The sequence below is a fragment of the Struthio camelus genome, chromosome 24, assembly GCF_040807025.1.
Source record: "Struthio camelus isolate bStrCam1 chromosome 24, bStrCam1.hap1, whole genome shotgun sequence".
NCBI lineage: Eukaryota > Metazoa > Chordata > Aves > Struthioniformes > Struthionidae > Struthio > Struthio camelus.
In genome coordinates this window covers 4,353,377-4,369,645 of record NC_090965.1, presented here as the reverse complement: position 1 = coordinate 4,369,645, position 16,269 = coordinate 4,353,377, and the positions used below count along the sequence as shown (strand labels likewise).

At 57.2% G+C, this 16,269-nt stretch overlaps 1 long non-coding RNA gene across 1 annotated transcript; it reads right to left on the bottom strand.

Annotated features, from left to right (window-relative positions):
- Positions 1-536: 536 nt before the first annotated feature.
- Positions 537-15,083, bottom strand: LOC138062118 (uncharacterized). Its single transcript, XR_011136150.1, has 4 exons — positions 14,860-15,083; positions 14,098-14,440; positions 8,941-9,099; positions 537-5,245 (listed from the first exon to the last, which is right to left on the bottom strand). It is a non-coding gene; the product is annotated as an uncharacterized lncRNA (long non-coding RNA).
- Positions 15,084-16,269: the final 1,186 nt, after the last annotated feature.

The following is a 16,269-nucleotide window of genomic DNA, read 5'->3' as shown; positions in this document are numbered from 1 at the left end:
AGGACAGCCCCAAGAGGTGCCCTCCTGGCCACCACCACACCTCTGCCCTGGGGAAGGGGAGTGCTCTGAGCTGGGGCACTGCTTGGTGGTGGGAGGTGGGTTTTGGTCACCCCTTTCCTCCAAGGATAACTTGGCACACTGGAGGCGCTGCTTTGTTTCAAATCACATCAGAGGGAAAGAGGTAGGTCAGGACCTGAATTCTGCTCCCCATAAATTGGGTGCAAATCCAGTGCCTTCCCTTTCAAGCCAGTGAAATTCAGACCTTGCCCAAAGCCAGGCACGTTCAGGGGCCCTAGACCCAGGCCCGACTCTGGACTCACAGGATACCACGTTTCCAGTCATGCTAGTTCCCTTCAGTGCCAGAGCTCAGCACAGGAGCAGCATGGGCTTGAGTAGGGCTAAGTTAGTGGTATAAGCCAAATCTGGAGGATGAGGTAGTAGCATTTATTAGCCTACCTTTAATGCCCACGGTGAAATTCTACATGTGAAAGGGACCCACTCAGCAGTTTAATTCCCCCAGTAGGACATGGTGGGATATAATGACACCAGGTATTTTGTTAGGAGGAAGAGAGAAATACACACCTAGCCCATGACATGAGCCCTTCCAGGCAAGCAAACTCCAAATTCAACTTCTTACACAGGATTAATTTATCACAAAGCCAGTTAGGCTGCTTTGATGCAGTTACTGTGGTGTGTTTAACAGAAAGCCCAGGCACACCTGTGGAGATCAGCCCTCCCCTTCAATTCAGTGCTGCATAGTGAGTCCTGCCCTCAAAAAGCATCTGAGTTAATCAAGAAAGCCAGAGGGATGTTATGTTGATTTACTTGTGAGGAAAAGGAGTTTTCAAAGAAGTTAATTGCTGGCTCAATGCCTGGTGGAAGTGGTTAAGGTCTACAACTCCTGAAGATTTCAGCTCAGCCCACCCAGACCTAAGGGTGTAGCCCCCAAACTTTTCTCCCCAGAATGGGCTGATGATGGTGCTTGGGATGCTGGTACCAGTGGCCAGCGCCTGGGCCACCTGAAACCTCTGAGAAAGCACAGCAGGAGGAAAGCTGCACGCGGAAGAGACAAACCATGGGTGACTCAGAGCTCCAACCCCAAATCAGGCTTCTTCCAGCTCCTGGATTTCAATGTTTATGCACATTTCTGGCCTTTGGATGCATTTCTCTTTCCAGCTCATTAGGTACAAAAGAAATTATTCTTGTAGGTACCTGGGAGTTCAGCCAGGACTTACATGGAGATCTAGAGCCCAAACGTGATAGCAACAGTCACAATTTTCCTTTCTCTTCCCTCTTCTTCTCTAGGAGAAATGAGGCCATATTCCATTAGATCTGCTCCTTTACCCATCCCATCCCTAAGTCAGGCAGGAATAAGGCTGCTTAACGTGGCATTAAAGCGCTGCAAAGGGGAAGACGGTGTGTGCCTTGCTCATGTTCACCTACCACCGCTGTTTTGCATGCACAGGTTTGCAGCATCTCTTTGGTTTGTTTGCAATGTCATTGAGCTCTCACTAGGGCTGATACACCTTGGTGGGGAGAGGAGGGGCAAATGTCATGCTGAAGTCAAAGGAGTCACACCGATATGAGCCAGCCTGCAAGAGAGACACACTATGCACATCTCCTCAGATGTTATACAAAGCGCTGCCTCGCAGGAAGCAAACGCCACGTCTGTGCTCTGTGCTCTGGCTTCTGTTTGCTTTCCAGGCAGGAACAAGACTTCTGGCCTTCATTTCAATCGAGTAGCATGATGGGACGCAGATCTGGGGTGCTCACCTGTCCCCTCATGCAGCAGCAAGGCCTGGAGAGGGGCCAGCGACTGCTGGATCTTTGTGGATGGATCAAAGCCTGGCAGGCGTCCTTCTCTTTGCAGCGAGTCTGATCCTGGAGGGACAAAGGAGGGTGGCAGGCAGGGATGGCTCTCATGGCCTCTCCAAAGCCTTGATCCTTTTATGCTTTAGCAATGCCATCTTGTCGCAATCCTTCATGTGCATCAAGCCTTCTGATTCACAGGAGAAGCAAGGAAATGGCTGCCCAGTGGCCAGGAACACAGTGTCCCAGCTGGGGAGGAAAGGCAAGACTTTGAGCCATCACAGGGGGAGGTTTGACACTTTGGCCTGATCACAGCTCCCAGACAAGTTCCCTCCTGCAGAGCTACTGCGTTTTTTTGGCCCTCTCCACTTAGAAGGAAATAGCAAAGTCAAAGGGATCCAATCTCGGCAGGGTCCTTGGACAGGCACCACCAGCACAGTCCTGCCCGATGCAGCCAGGCAGAGCCTCCCTGGCACTGAGCAGGCTGGCCGGGCCCTGTGGGAGCTGATCTCGCTCTCCAGACACGGATCAAGCACCCTGGGTGGGTACTAACGAGACAGCAATGCGCCCAGCCAGCAAGTTGCCTGGAGTAACTCCACTGGACCCAAGGGCCCTCTGCCAGCACAGTCTTTACCCCTCTCCCGCGCTTCTGCCCAGGACATGGTGAGCACTTGCATTTTAAGACAAAAACCAAGAGGAAGAGGGGCCAGGAGACATTACAGTGCATCCAGGAGCAATTCAATCCTGCACAGGGTCGATGTGAGCTGGGCTCAAGGTTGATGCTCCTGTACAGAAACCCAGCAAGGTGACAGCCATCTCCTGTGCTGAGCAGTGTCAGCAGCTTGTCCGGCTTGCTGGGAAAAGCCCAGCGATGGGAGAAAAGGCATTGCTGTCTGCAGGTGCGAGAGCAACTTCCTAATTGCTAAAAACAGAGGTTTTTATTGCATCCAGGCACTGCCCCTGCGGGTGGATGGATGCCACCTTTGCTCTGGAGGGCTGGGGAAGAGGAGCTGTAGAGGCAGCTGGCTGCAAACACCACCAGCTGAAGCTCTCCGCACACCCAGAAGGAAAGCAGAGGAGGATCAAGCAACCTTATTAAGAAGGTCTGAACTTGCCATCCTGACCCTGCACATCTCAGTGTGATGCAGGGGCAAGTCTACTGAAGCTGGGGAAGGGGAATTCCTGGATCACGACTGGCTTTACGATACCTTGAGTCAAACACAGTGCATGTGTTTAAGTCCCTTAGTTCAGGAAGATAAGCAGTCCCTTGAGCCTTGCCTCCTCTATGGATTTAAAGAGATCCCTTTGGTAGCTCACACAGCCACCCATGCTGCAGATGATCTGGAACATATTGCAGGTTGGTAAACTGAGGCACAGAAAGGTTTCCCCAGATGTAGCAAAGCTAAAATTGGCCAGGATCCAGGCTCTACCACGAACACACACTCATGTGAAACCCAGAGAAAATTCTGACTTAGCCGTGAAAGCAGCATGCTAGCCAGGCCAAGGGAAGAAGCTGCTGTGCTGAAGATGATGCCACCGATAGAAGCAGAAGATGCCACAAGCAAATGCAAGAAACAGGATACAGCTGCACTTGTCTCGCCTGTAGAGAGGACAGGAGCTGCTCCAGAGACTCAGGCTCAGCCACAGAAAACCAGAGAGCCCTGTACTTTTCCAGTGCCGGTCCAAGCAGCCACCACAGGGCCGTAGGAACAATCTGGATTCACGCGGAGCGTGGGCATGAGTAACATCTCTCCTGGAAGAACAATGCCCTGGAGACCCAGCAAAGGGCTGATACCACAGTCGAAGATAGATGCATTTCCATAAATGCTCAAGCAGCAGCCTATAAATAACTGCCTGAGTTTACTGCTGCTCTCATGTGACCCCGATCTCCTGCATTTTCGGCTGCCATCTGTCACCATGGTGATGGCATCACAGGGCCACCAGCCGTTCATTGATAGCTACGGGGAGCCAGCCCGGGGGAGGGGGGGGGCCAGGCGCGGCGGAGGCACCCGTGAGCCTTTCTAAAGGATGAAAGTCGCAGATTCGGGACAGGAAAAATACCGAGGGGAGGTTTAACGGGGAGCATGTGACGACACAACGGCCAGGCCTCCCCAGAAAGGCGGCTGCAGAGGCCACGTTTCCCAGCGTAGCCTGCCGGGCACTGCAGCCAGGCAGGAGGACCTGCGGGGATGCAAGGCCAGAGCTATGGGAAGGGTGGGAGAGACGTCTGCAGGGAGGAGCAAATCCCTCCCGATTTGGTCCCCTGTGGTCTGGAGCATCATGATGGTCCTGCCAGCACGGGGGTACGTATTTACTTCTCCCTCTCCTGCCTGCCCACCTTCAAACCCCTCTTGGCATCAGGGAGCACCTTCCTCCCTGTAGCTTCAGGAAGAGATGACTACCTTAATGATTTATGACCTTAATGCCTCATCTGTTGGTGAACAGGCTCCTGACCCTCAGCTTGCCCCCCAAGCAGGGTGCAGATAGCGGGGATTAACACGGCAAGCGACTGTGGCGCTGTCAATGTGCTCAGAGGACAGTTTTGCACATAAGCTGTCAAGATGACCTATATTCAAGTGACAATAATCTAAGGGGATAATGCCCTCCTCTTTCTAAACACGTATTTGCCTGCAAAGCTACTTTCCGTCATGGTTTATTCCAGGCCTGGCGCTTCGCGCTGCTGACGCAAAGGGAAGGGGACAGAGCCTGGGAGAGGAGAGACCGTCCTGGCTCAGGGCAGAGGAATTTCCAGCTCTGACGTAGCATTTTCCAGCCAAGGATCCCAACCCGCCGCACAAAACGCGCGCTGCCTGCCGGCCCCCGCGGGAGAGCCGAGGGGCGAAGGGACTCACCCAAGGCTACAGGTGAAGCAGCGTCGCAGCTGGGATCCCAACCTGGGACCTTCATCCCCAGCCTCATTGCTTCACCGGAGAGGTCCAGACACCTCTCACAAGAGCCGTTATTCCTTGTGTAATGCAGAAACCAGAGGCTTTAACCCTGTTTATAGACAGGGTGACCAAGGCATAGGGCAATGCTGTAACTTGTCCAAAGTGTCGCGCTGAGCAGAGCCGAGCTGGGACGACGTGGAGAGATCAGCTTCGTTGCTGGCGGCGGTAGGCAACGTTTCTCCTTGGACGCCTCTCTGCCCAGCTGGGTATCCCTGTCCCCCTCCTCTCTGCAAGAGCAGAGGGCGGACACAGCACCACGTTTGCAAGGTGGCAAACGGCCCCTCGGCCAAATGAGCGCTCAACCCAACCTGGGCTAGCGCTGGCATGGTGCCACCCCCGAGAGCTCCTGCGAGCCCGGCCCCGAGCACCCAAACCGCCTGGTTCCTCCAAGAGCAGGATGGCAACTCTGCCAGGTATCTTGTCCTCAAGAGCAGGGTAAATGCCAGATAGCTCCAGCTGGAAACATCGAGACACACGGGCAAAATAACCTTTAAAAGAAACAGATGCCATTTATTAGAGATCTCAATGAAACCAACCCCAATGCCCTCACCTGTTGGCTGTTTTATCCCAGGGCTGTGGGCTGCCAGGGAGCAGGAGCCAACTATTTTTGGACTGTAGGTCATGTCTAAAAAACAAAAGGAGGGGGGGAGGCAATAATAAGCACAAGAAGAAAACCGCACTGATTCACTCAACCCTGGGGGGACAACCATGCCGTGAATAAAGGGGACTCTGCACAATAGAAGGAAAAATAATAAACACCAGCACAGGCGCAGGAATGAGAGCCACGTACCACTGCCTCCGAGCAAGGCTCCTAGCAGCAGGACGACGCGCTTTAAAGCGCTGCTGCTTCTGCGCTCTGGTCTTAATTTTCTTGGCATGCCGAGCTGCCGTCAGATCAGACGCGGCCGAGTTTGCATTGTGCAACGGGGCGAATTCATGAGCACCGGGCTCGTTAGCGCCGTGCCGGCTCCGGCAGGAACGCACGCTTCGGAGAGCTGCTAGCCAGCAGTTTCCTAGCCCCAGGCACCTGCCCACTTGGCGGATCGGGCTCAATTTCCACGTGTCCAGGTGGTTTTGGTTACCTGGGTCAGGCTTTACTGGAGGGCTTTGAGCCATCTCAGCCAGGGTAGACGGAGCTCATCGCAGGCTTTCCCTCCACCTCCCATCGCTGCCGTACAGCCTAAAGGAGCTACGGCCTTTATCCAGACATGTCCCTGGAGGGTTTGAAGTGGAGCAGACCCTCTAGGGTGGCGTAGGGGGAGGCTGAGCAGAGGTGACCATCACCCAGGCGTCACCACTCATGGGGCGGGCAATCGGGCAGCGGCAGGAGACTCCCCTCGCGGCTGGATGCAGCTCTCCCTGAGCAGCCCGGAGAGGTCAGAGCTGGGATCTGTGGTGGGTCGCGGCGGCGCCTGTGGGCTCCCAGACCCCGCTCTGGGGAGCTGTGGCACCCTTGGGTGCTGGGGAGGGAGCACCAAAGGTTTGATCCTCGGAAACGAAACCAAACCCCTTTGAAGGGCTGCTGAGCTGCAGATCTGCTTGCAAGGCCGCTGCTGGCTGCATCTTATTCCTGCAGGAATAAGTAGATATCTCAGTCCGTCTTCGGGCCCGCTCCTTTGAGAGGGGACACTCGCTCCCTTCCCGAACGGCAGCAGAGTACACAGCACAGAAGGGATGAAGTTTGCTACAGCCACATTTGATGCTGCACAAATCAGGACGTGGCTTGGTCCTTCAACGCTCCTCCTAACTGGGCAACCTGCCCAGCAGGCTTTAGAGGGCTAAAGGTGCACGCAGGTGAGTTTCTCGCCCTGTGCTGCATCCCCTGGGGGTAACAGCGAGCCCTAGGAAAACCTCCTGAACCAACACCACTAAGTTGACCCTCCCCTGGAAAACAACCTCCAGCAATTTGCCACCGAGCATCGTTCTCCACCCAGCCAGGCCCGCTAAAGAGAAGCGGCCAAACGCCATCCAGCTGGTCACCACCAGTAGCTGCTTTCAAGAGAAGTCACCCAGGAACCGCCCAGGGCTCTGCAGCCGCAGCCCCGGCTGCCAGCACGGCTGCGGGTGAGCAGATGGGAGCGAGCCGGCCACCTGCGTCCCTCGGGGCCGAGACCGTGGCAGAACGGCTCTGCCGCCGCTCGCCGGGTCGCAGCCGGAGCGACGGAGCCACCGCAATAAAGGCGCGGAGACGGCAAAGCTCCTGACTTTGGCCGAGGGACCTTTCTCGCCGTCTCCCGAAGCCTCCCGCAGGGCTCTGCGCTCTGAGCACGCCGGCTCATCTTTCACCAGCTGTCATGTGATTTTTGCCCTGGGTATATTTTAAGCGCTGCCTTTGACGTCACACCTCCTTCCCCAGCTCTCCAGGACGCTGCTTGTGTACATCGCCGGGCAAACAGGCCCCAAATCTCACCTTCAGCTCACCCCGCCGCCCCGCATCCTCCCTCCTCGCCTCCCTCAAGCTCTAGCAGGGGGATGAGGGAGGTGGTGTTCGATAACCCGCTTTGGTACAAGGGAGAGGTGGAAAAAACACAGGCTAAGATGCTCGGATCACCTGGCAATCGGACTCAAGGCAGGAGCAGTCCGGAAGGGCAGACGGGGGAAATGAGGCATCAAGTGATGGAGTCACCCAAGGCAAAGCTGGGTGCTGGGGTCACTAACCTTAACCTCAGCCCCCTCCTTCCTTCAGCACATCAGTGTAGGACAGGCTGTTTTGTCCCGAGAGCCGAGTGCAAGGGAAACATCTCCAAACCACAGCCAACTGCCCCAACACGGGCCCGGCAGGGTCTGCACCTAGCTAGGAAACAGAGCCCGTCCCAGCTCCTCCATCCCCAGCCGCCTGAACGTGCTGCCGTCGCTGCGTCCTGCCCCAGACAAGGGGCAAAGCCTCCAAACCCCTCACCTCCCGGGGCCAGGGCGCCTCGAGGAGCAGGATTCAGCCATCTGGCAAGGACACGAGCAGTGATGGAGCAGCACATTGTTGGGGGGGGGTGGGTTGCATTTGTTCCAGCAGCTGGGGAGCGTTCTGCAGCACTGCAGCGCAATCCCACGCTGAGCTCTCTTCGCTCGCGTGTCTTGTCCCTGAAACAGCTGCTCTCCTTCTCCGGAGACCTTCACGACCTGAGCCCCAGTTCACTGCCCATCCGAGCTCTTGGGGCAGACCTGCAAACGCTGGGGAGCAGCAGCAGAGGGCAAAGAGCAGGCCTGCGTTTCCCCTTCTCTCGAGCATTTTTACCTGCAGGTCCAACTCAGCGCATCCTACCAGCTCTCAGGGGTGACACAAGCGCCTCTGCGTCCTTCCTCTGAGATCCCTGAGGTTGGGCTGCCCGTGGAGCCGTTGTCCCGGCTGTGAGATACCTGTTGCATGGGTGAGCCAGCAAGTCCATGCGTGGAGTCACGCGCCCAGCGCTGCCTGGCCCGGCCACGGACAGCACGGCACAAAGCCAACCTTCGGCGTCCCACGTGCACCCCTGGTTCGAAGGAAGCCAAAAACATCTGGCCAGGGAACCGCATTTCCTCACCCTGACCCCTTTGCAACATCAGGGCTTGTTGAACCCCAACATCAGAGGTTGCTTCTTTGAATCCTCTGGCTGTAACCCAGGACAGGCATTTCCACAAGCCCTTCTGCATCTCAGCTGCCGGCAGGAGGGCTCTGCCTGCGGTTTGGACCCCCTCCGAGCTGCTGCAACGGAGTCTAGAGAGATCGGTGGAGGTCCTGGGGTTTGTGGAGCTCACTTGGAGGATAAAAGTAGCCGATAAAACCCATCCTGGTGGCTCAGCTGGAAACGATCATCCGCATGAAGACAAGCGGCTTTGGCCGAAGGGCCCTCCCCTCCCTCCTGCCCCCCGGTCCTCCTGTGCTTTGAGGACAGAGCAGGACCCAAGATATGTGAACCACTGCTGGGGAGAGGAGCCTGGCTCCCGTCCCGCGCCCTCCCCGCTCAGCTCCTGTCACCAGCCCTTTCATACGGCGGCTCCCATCCACCCAGCGAGGCAACCGCCCGCGGGGCCACCGCTGCTGGAAAAGGGGATTTTCCTCCCCAAGGCTCCTTACGCGGAGCAGGGAGAAAGCAAGAGATGGCTCTGCCAAGGAGGGACTACGCCGGCCACGCGGGGTGGTGGGGGTATCCACGGCCAGGCGGGAGATGGAGCGGGGCTGGCAGTGACTGGGGGGCTCGTTTCATACCTGTTCAGTCCTCTGTGAATCTGGCTTCGTCCTCCTTCTCCCCAGTGCCTGGGTCACATGGGCTGGGGCTGACCCTGCTCTTAGCCTTGGTCCGTGCCATCAGGGGACGGTGTTGGTGCCCCATCCCTTCCTGTAGGCTCCGGCACCGCCGAGTCCTGCCTGGAGGAGGAGACGGCGTGGAGCTCAAGCAACACCCGATGGGCTCAGGGAAGGATTCGCGATGGTGTCAGGGAGCGGGACTTTCCTCCCTGCTTGACAGCGCATGATGCTTCAGCCGGGGACCGGCCCAATGTCACCCCCAGGAGGGGACCGCCCAGACCACGCTGCTCCGAGACCTCCTGGGCCACGCTGCAATGCAAATGCCCCTCCAGCCCAGCTCGTCCTTCCCATGCGAACTCTTCCAGGCTGCAATTGTCTGCCTGGCTAACGGTCTCCATCCGCTCCCCGCACCCGGAGGTGGCCGCATCCCTGCGGCTGTCGGCACATGGGCCGGCTGCCAAGATGGCAGCACAACTCATTGTCCACGTCAGGCCTGAACGGTGCCGCCCGAGACAAGGTCTGGAGGCACAACAAAACTGGCAAAGGCAAAGCCATCCCAGAGGGGCACAGAGACAGAGAAATCAACCCCAAAACAATGAATCTGAGATGGGCCAAGCCCATGGTCCCCGCGGTGGGGCTCAGCCTCTGCTGAATGACACGGCCACCGCCTCCGAGAAAGGGACCACGGAGGAATGCAGCCGAGCAGGGGTCCCTGGAGAGCGGACGCCCCACCCATGTTTGGGAGCAGGCTGGCATGGGGACTGCAAACCCCACGGTCGCTTGGGCCACATCCCCATCAGAAGCAAGGGCTTTATGGCCTGTTTTTGGTTGGAAATCTATCCCCTGGGCAGAGCTGCGGGGGGGGCTGATCTCAACATGGGAGCTGGGGGGAGGAGGTGAACCATAAGGAGGACCCTGGTGGGCCAGAAGGAGCCTGGGCAAAATAAGAGCCATCAGACCGGGAAGACTGGATGGACATTTTAACCGCCCCTCTCTGTTCCTCCTTCGCTAGCTGGAATCCACGGCCCGTTCAAGAAGATGTTGAAAGCTGGAGCCAAGAGCACAGAAACACACAGAAAGGTCTTTCTGCAGTTGGGAAGGGGGAAGATTGGCAAGGCCCTGGGAGCAGGGAGCCCCAGACCCCTGGGTTCTGCTCCCTGCCTCCTCAGAGAATACCCAGCAGGCCCCAGTTCCCATCCCTGCCTGGGTTTGCCCGTTTCTGAAGATGAGGGTCCTCATCTTCTGAACACATGAGCTCCGTAGATGAAACTTTGGGTTCGTCAGGCGCTGGGAGCATCCAGTGCACGGTCACGGAGAGCCACAGCCTTCCAAGCGAGGGGGCAGAGGGAAGCGGGAGGAACAGTAAAAGCAGGGGAATGATGGAGACAACAGGAATGAGGAAGAGGAGGAAGAAGCCAGGGGGGGAGGAAGGTTACGCCCAAACTCCAGGCCTCCCCACCTCTCCTGGAGCAACAGAGACAGAAAGGCTCCAGCATCCTGCACCCCTCGCGGAAAGAGAAGAGACCCAACGCAAGCGCTCCCAAAGGCTCCACGTTGGCAGCCCTTTGCCAGCTCTCGAGCATGACTCAGAAAATGAAAACAGATGCCCTGAACTACTCTCCCCCCGTTCAACACACGTCACTTGGGGAAGGTTTGAAGTTCACCAGCCGGTTGCGGTTTGCAAGGACGTCTCCATGGGGCCGGGATCCCCTGGGACGGGCACCTCAAAGCCCCAGGTGAGCCCCCAAGGGAGAGCGAAGCAACACAAGCACACAGGCTAAGTGCAAGCAGAAATAAGAGGAGTCAGGAGAGAGGATGGGAAAAGGGAAGAGTGAGGAGGCGGTGGGGAGACAGGCTGCGCCGACCATCTGCTGTGGGTGCTTTTAATTCCTTGGGCTCCTTTCAGCTCAGCTGCCTCGACTTTGCTGCGAGAGCTCCTGCCGACGGGAGCCAGCACCCGGCCCCAGCTCCCTGCCACATGCAGGCCCGTGAGGGACACGCCACGAAGGGGATGGGATGAGACCCAGCCCAGGCCGTGCCATGGCTCGGCTGAACAAGGAGCAGCCAACGTGCGAGGCGGGGAAAAGAAAGGAGCTGGTTTGCAGGGCTGGGAGCTGCTCCAGCCCCTGCGGAGGAGCATCCTTGCAGAGGATGGGGCCTGCCGGGGCTCCTCCAGAGAAACTACCCACTGGGCACAGAGCTGGGGGACAGGGGCCTCCGGCAGCCTGACTCACCACTCCTGGCAAAGCCTGGCCTCAAGCCAGAGGATGCAGGCAAGAAAACGCTGCTCTAAGCGGCCTTGGATCCTCTACAGAGAGGAGCAGGTGCCCACATCCCTCAGGGTCTTTAAAAGACACCCTGATTTAAGCAATCAGGCTTGGGGGTGGACTTGAAGCTGGGTCTCTTGAGCTCAGCCCCATCCTGTAATTATCCTCCTTCTCCCTCTAGCAGCTCTTTTGTACCGTCTGCACCTCCCCGACACCTCCCTGTCACTGCCCTCCTGCCCCGTGCTCACCCCACCCCCCCTCCCCGCTGCCCTGGGGCTCCCTGGCCTGGTGACATTGCTTTCACAGCACTCCCAGATCCTCCCAACCAGCCCGACATGAACAGCCAGGAGCATGCACAAAAATCACCAGCCAGCAGGAGCAACAGGACATGCCGCGAAAATCCCGGCAGTTGTGCCAAGATGCCACTGCGATTCCTCGGGAATGAAGAAAAAAATACCCCAGCATGGAGCGGGAAGGACAAGTCCTGGAGCCAACACATGCCGGGCACGGCCGCGCCGCATGAGCCAGGCTTCCCTCCACAGGGAGCCGAGATGGAGCGGTGTATCCAAGCGCAACCTCACCTAGCACAGGGGTCCGACCTGGGCAACACGGGGACATCCTCGCTGCCATCCCCCTTCCTCCTCCACCCTCAGCATCAGGGCACTGCCTGCCCAAAACACCCTGGGTCCATCCCGCACCAAGTCCTGAGAAAACCCTCTGCCCCTCTGGAAGGGTGAAGAGGAACCGCAGCGCCGAGCGGGGCTGATGGCAAAGCCCAGGGCTTTACCCTGCCACACTTACGGCAAAGTAACAGCATCCCAAAAAACCCCTGTGGGTGCCCAGCCTGAAAATCTGCCTTGCCAGGACATAGACCACCACCATGAGCAGGACTGTGCTGGATCCCTGCCCACAGCCCTCTCTGGGTGGCTTTCAGGGAGGTCCCCACCATCGCAAGGGCTTTAGCCCACCAGGTCTTTGTCAAGACCTTGCCACAACCCAAAGAATAACAAGCCACTGCAGTCCCAGCAGCCCTTTGAGCCACAATTTGGGGTGCCAGCACAGGAGGGAAAAGCCCAGCTGTTAATATTCCCTTAATCAAGCACGCAAAAAGCCAGCAGCCCACTGGCCACACCGTGCTACTCCACTCACGTGCTGCAGCATCCACGTTCCCATTGGCTTATTGGCCCAGAAGTGATTTACGGGGCCGGGAATCAGCATCCGTCAGCAACAGCATGTGGGCAGGGGGCTCCCGAGCAGCACCCAAAGGGAGCTGAATTCCTCGACGGGTGGGTGGTGCTCAGTGGCGGCTGGCAGCCGAGGCGCCCTGGGGCTTGCCTGGTGCCTGTCTCCACCGTGGACCAGACGAGCCGTCCACGTGGCTTCGATTGCCAGCTGGCAGGGCAGCTCCCCCAGTGAGTGCTGCAGAAATCTGGGCGTTCACCCCAGCCTGGCAGCAATCTCCATTTCCCCCAGCTTTGCCTCCCCGCAGTGCCCGCCTCGGCCGGGGCACCCAGCACGGGGATCCAGCGGCCGCTCATCCGCCCATCCTTCGCTCCCAGGGCTCTTGCCGGCACGTTGTTGCTTTGCTCTGTCTCACCCTGGCCAGGCTCTGCCCCAGAAGCAGCAGCGGTGGCAAAAAGCCAGCCGAGGCAGATACCACGTGGCATAGCCAGCCCGGGAGAAAAACCCAGGAGGGGAGTTATTAGCTGGCTGCCTTCTTAAGGCCCTGCGATCAGTACATCTCCGTGCACACCGGATAAACCCCACAGGAGCCGCAGATGAGAGGGAGATGCGAGGGCTAGGTGGGCTCACAGCGTCCCGGCACTGGGGTTTAGCCCAGGGAGGAAAAAGCCTGATGCTGCTCCCAGCAGGAATGCTGACCTCTCCTTGTCATCCCATCTCCCTCAGAACTGCTAGGTTTTAGGATTCAGAGGGAAAATGAGGTTTGCCATGGGGGCAGCCCTTCTTCCCGTGATGGAGATGCACGTAGGGACCAAGCCAGGGTGGGCTGGAGAGATCGGGGCGGTGCGGATGGGACACAGCCAGTAGGCGCTGGGGCCTTTGAGACTTTCATCTCTGAAATTGCTCCCACCTTGGCCTCCAACCACATCCAGAATATGCCTCAGTAGCGGCCTGCGAGACCTCCACGCTGCACTGACAGACGGATTACAGGATGCTTTGGGCAAGGCTGCTGGCCGGCAGCGTACAGGGAAGGATGGATAGCCAGACTAACAGAGGAGCATGCAGAGGGGGAGCAGGGATAAAAGCATCCATCCCCACGCAGGGAGAGTTTCTGTGCATCACATTTCCAGCTGCATAAACCTGCGGGCGCACTGGAGCTGTTCTTTCCTTGCCTGAGTGTTTACAAACAGGATTATCGCTGTCTGCAGATTAAACGCGCCGTGCCTGGAGTTTAATTTCCTTTCTCGGGAAAGCTTGGTATTTAAACGCAAGGCTCGGCAGGCAGCGCACCGACGACAGCCTTGCAAGCGACGGCAGCAGAGCGATGCATGCTTGCCTGTGACGAGTTTGTCATGCCTCTGCTGCTGCTCAGTCTCCAAGGGTGGGTGTGGGGGCGTCAACGGGAGATTGAGGGCAGTGAAAACCGGAAGCCAAGTTGATGCTCTGTGTTCAGGGGGGATCTAGCAGGTCTAGGGGTCCCATCAGACCCTAGAGATAATTCCTGAGGCCCATCCAGGCCAAGAGAAACCAGTGCCCAGCACCTGGCTCTCCCCCCACCTTGCTCCACACAGGTGGAGCTGTCAGAGCCCACACAGCCCCTTGCCAAAAACCTGCCCCGCAGGGACAGCGCAGACAAAATTGGGAAGATGCATCAAAAGCGATCGCTCACCAAGCAGCTTAACGAAATCAGCTTTGAGCACAAGTGAGAAAAAGCCACAGCTGAGTCAAGTCTGATCCTTAATCTTGGAGCAAATCCTGCTCTGAGCCCGGGTCCCCAGGCTTCCTGCCATCGTCCTCTCAGGTCTCCGCTGTCCTTTAGCTGGGCAAGGAAGGGGCAGAGGTGACCACCGGAGAGCTGGGCTGGTCCAAGACCCCACATCTCCACGGGACTCACCAGGGTGGACTGGAGCCATTTGGGTGACCGCCAGCCGCAGCCCGGCCGGGTTTACCTGCATGGACCACAGCGAGCTGGGTCATCCCTGGAGGCTGGGAGCAAGCCGAGGTCATCGGTCCTGCAAATACAGCAGAGGAGAAAGGCAAAAAGAGATGCTTTGAGATCCTGAAATATTGAGGAAATATTGCAGGAAAACAGGTAAGAAGGTGACAAATGTCTTGATCGCTGGTCCCCCTGCCCCAGCAAGACCAAGGGCAGCTGCTCTGGATTTACACCAGAGCAAGACCAGAACTGGTCCTGCAGTGCTGGGAGAGGGAGCCAGGACCTTTTCCTATCTTATTTCATCATGTAATTGCCTCTCTCAATTACACAATTAATGTAAGCAAAGGTAATTACAGCACAGAGGCGTATAATCATCCAGCAAGTGCCATAATTTGTCAGGGGGCAAACTGAGGAACGAGACGTGTTTGGGGAGATAATGCTCAAAGAGAAATAGCTTCCAAAAAGGGGAACAGGAGCAACATAGCAGCAACCAACCTTTCAGGATGCCGGGGCTGAAAGTCGAGCCCTCCTCTGCGCAGAGCGGGCAGCGTGGGTGGACACGTGCGTGTACACACGCGGTTGCATTAGCAGCCCGCAGGGTCACGTTAATGGCTTGGTGGAAGGATAAATTACGGAGCCAGGCGGCTGCTAGCAGTCTGGCATTGCAATGTGTTAATTATGGTAACACACAGAGCCTCTTCCCTGCATGGCCCTTTCCTCTTGCACTTTCTTCCGCTTCCTGTTTTGCCACCCAAATCTCTGCAGTTATGAGATCTGGCTCATTAGTAACCCCCAAAGATGCAGCAGAAGGGGTGCAGATGGGGCATCCAAAACACGTACCCCTTCGTCCCCCAGCTAGGCTTTGGCAATAGAAAGCTGCAGTGGGGCACTCCCCACTTTTCCTTTTCCCCTGGAGCAGGGTTCATTTTTCCAGCATTTTTTCCCACAGCCTGGTTAGCTCAAAACCACCAGGGTGAAAGCAGAGGTGCTACAACTCCAATAGTGCACCTGGGCTAGGCAGCAGCGGACAGCACAGAGATGGGGTCTCAGGCTGAGACCCAAGGTGCCAACAGGCAAAACGCACAGGAGCATCCCGGGTGCGAGGGACAGCCCAAACCCAGTGTGCAGGGGACACAGCAAGCCATCACCGCGTGGCCCGCGGGGACCTGCCCACAGCTTAGAGCCCCTGGGCCAAACCCACCGCCACTTCTTCCATCTGTTGAAGCCACCCTGGGACTCTCAGCCTGACACTGGTGCAGATCCCGGGGCTTTCAGACCTTCCCAAGGCTACAAGGATCCCCGTCCCAGGGCAGCACCCACCGCAGCCTCAGTCCTGAGAGAAGGGGCAGCATTGGGGGAGCAGAAACATAGACATTAGTGGGTGCTGGTGTTCCTGCCTCGGTCAGGGCTGCTTTATGGATGCCCTTAGGGAGGCATTAATGGCTCAGTGGAAGGATAAATTACAGGGCCGAGCATCTGCTAGCAGTTTGGGATTGCAATGTGTTAATTATGTTGAAGGCACTAAATAATTTTCCTGCACTGATGAGGGGAGGGAGGAAGAAGGTGATGGAGAGATGCTCCAGGAGGCTGTGGTGCATCTGAGGAGCCCAAGGGAATCTGCTACCTACAGCTAAGGGGGCACAGGCAGCTCATTCCCATCTTTGGAAGAGATAGGTTTTAAAAGTCCTGATCCAGAGACCTTAGACATGAGGGTGTTGTGGGCTTGGATCCAGCACAGCTCAGAGGTGCTGGCCTTGTGATGTCTTCTCCTAAACCCCCAGCCCCCAGAATCAAGCAAGCAGCCAAAAAAAAAAAAAAAAAAAAAAAAAATCAACCTGTCCCAGGTGCCAGGAAGGAAGATACTGCACCTCCTTCATCAAAAAACTCCTAAAGGTCCCCAAATTA